This window comes from Dama dama, chromosome 15, assembly GCF_033118175.1.
Source record: "Dama dama isolate Ldn47 chromosome 15, ASM3311817v1, whole genome shotgun sequence".
In the NCBI taxonomy this organism is placed as follows: domain Eukaryota; kingdom Metazoa; phylum Chordata; class Mammalia; order Artiodactyla; family Cervidae; genus Dama; species Dama dama.
The window spans coordinates 19,203,010-19,205,703 of NC_083695.1; the positions used below are offsets into that span (position 1 = coordinate 19,203,010).

Sequence of the window (2,694 nt, forward strand, 5' to 3'; positions counted from 1 at the left end):
AGTAGGAATGTGTAATACTACAGAGGTGGAGATAGAAACTATGCATGATGTAAGCTTGAATGATTCTGAGTTGAGAATTTACTTTGAAATGACATGCATGTAACGAGTCTGTGTGTAGTGAGCTAACTGAAGAAGTAAAGTTCTTTGAATGAATTTCCACCTAGAATAAATGTTCATTACAGAGAGCAATAAATATGTGCTAATTTAATGCTTAAATGTATTACTAAAATTCAACATTATTAATAGCAGTTGTTTTAGAAGAGCAGTGCTCAAACTTTTTAGTCTCAGGACTTCATTGCACTCTTACAAATTTTTGAGCTCTTTGCCTTTTTTTTGGTCTTGCCAAAGGGCATGTAGGATCTAGGTTCCCCAACCAGGGATAGAACTCAGGATCCTTACAGTGGGAGCATGGGGGTTTTAACCACTGGACTGCCAGGGAAGTCCAGTGTTTTGTTTATGTGAATTATATCTATTGACATTGACCTTGTTAGAAATGAAAACTGAAAAAAAGTGTAATTATTTTATTTTATTTTTTAAAACCAACAAATATAAACTGCATTTATTGTGTCAAAATTAAGAATGGCTCAGGCTCCATAATGGGAATTGGATGTAAAATGTGCTGAGTCTCAGCTTCTGGAAGAGTTGATTTTGAACTCAGTCACCCTTTGAAAGAAGACATACCAGCTCGCATAATTTCATCAACCAGGAGAATGTTGGTGGCAATCACAGTGCAAGAGTGAAGAAGTTGTTTTTTTACACAATAATTATCCCACACTCCTGCATCTGCTGCTACCATTGGCTCACCCGTATTCAGGTCTATGCCAACTGGTTGTTTTGAATCTGAATGCTCAGCCGGGGACTTTTACTAGTGTTTCCTGCAGGTCATAACCAGAATTCTGAGCAAGAACCTTAGGGATAATGAGTAAAGCATCAGCAAAAGCTTGGACTCCAAGATGAGCTCTTCCTTGTATCGTGTGCTTGTATGTAACTAGAGCTTCAGCTATTGCCACTTCAACAGCACCTGCTCCCGGAACAACACAACCATCTTCAATGGCATTTTTGATGGCACGAAGTCCATCCCTTACAATATCCTTGATTTGTGTGAGAGTATGCTTATTTGGTCCCTTAACCAACAAGGTGACAGAGCAAGGGTTAATGTAGTCCTCAATAAAAGTGTACTTTTCCTCACCTAATGTGTACTCATATATAAGACCAGCATATCCCAAGCAATCTACACTGAGGTCTTCAACAGAATTCACAGCCACTCCACCACAAGCAAGAGAGAGTCTTTCCATGTTTCTTCTTTTTGCTCGACAAAGAGCTAAAATGCCATGTTTTGCAAGAGTGTCTAAGGAAAATGGATCAATTCCCTTTTTATTAATGACAACAAATCCTTTATTGGACTGAGCACAGACTTTGTCTTTCAAGTCTATTATTTTTTATACTCTGTCTTCAATAAATTTTCTTTCAGCTTTTACCAATTTCTCTTTCTCTTCTGCAGTCTTATAAAAGAAACCAGAGCTCACCTCAGTTTTTTCATATTCTAGTGATACATTACAGGTAAGGATAAATGCATATCTACTTGTTTCTTCACATGTGGATGATGGGCACCATGATCCAGAACTAACCCTTTGATCAACTTTGTATCCATTTCCGATTTATGCTTCATCTCCATGATTTCTACCATGAAGAGATCAATAGGATAACTCAGTCTCCTGACTGCCAAAACAGAATCCACCACAGCCTCTGTTAACACATCAGCCAGTTGAGGGTGAACCTTAGTTTGTAGAGATGTTCTAGCCACATCTAAAAGGATTTCTCTCTTCATCTCTTTTTTAATTTTAACTTGTTCCAAAACTTCAAGTGCCTTTATTTTTGCAATTTCAAAGCCTTCAGCTATTATTCTAGGGTGCAGACCCTCAGAAATGTAAAGATCAGCTTGTTTTGGTAACTCTCCAATGATTAGAACATTTGAAGTAGTACCATCTCCTGTAATGTCATCCTGGGCTGTTGCTACTTTTGCTATCAAGGAAGCTATTGGGTGTTGAATTTGCACCTCATGGAGCAGCACATTGCCATCTTTGGTGAGTTTGACATCTCCTGCCCCAGAAACAAGCATTTTCATGGTGCCCTTGGGACCCAAGTTGGTTCGCAACACATCCTGCAGCCCTCAGGCGGTGCATATATAAATATGTGCTGGGCCTGTGCCACCTCAGCGTTGGAGTTTGTGGCCTTTATCACAGCCATGAACAGAATGTCGGAGAAGCAACCCTGCAGGCAAAAGTCACCTCAAAAGCGTAATTATTTTAAAAGCAAATTTCCATCTTAAATTATATAATAAACCCACTGTATATTAAAATACATAGTAGCATCCATAAAAAATAATTTCCCAAAATAAAGGAAAATTTAATATAAGAATGATATCATTTTACATTTATGTAACTGGAGTCTCATAGATGCTTCTGCATCCAATCTATTGCAATATGTTGTTTTAGTTAATGTGTATGAAACAAATCTAGCTTTATGCAAATGTGTGGTTGGAGAGGGTATTTTAATAACCTCTTTATTTTATTTAATAATAAAAATAATGTAGGTACTCTTCTTTAATATTCCACCAAAACTTGACAAAGGAAGTAGTTTTTTTTTTTTTTCTTTTAGGAAGTAGTTTCTTACACATTAATTTTATGTTTCCTG

The 2,694-nt window shown here is 37.2% G+C and overlaps 1 pseudogene; it reads right to left on the minus strand.

Moving 5' to 3' along the window:
- Positions 1-658: 658 nt before the first annotated feature.
- LOC133070611 (T-complex protein 1 subunit zeta-2-like) lies at positions 659-2,247 on the minus strand (annotated as a pseudogene).
- Between the last annotated feature and the right edge of the window lie 447 nt (positions 2,248-2,694).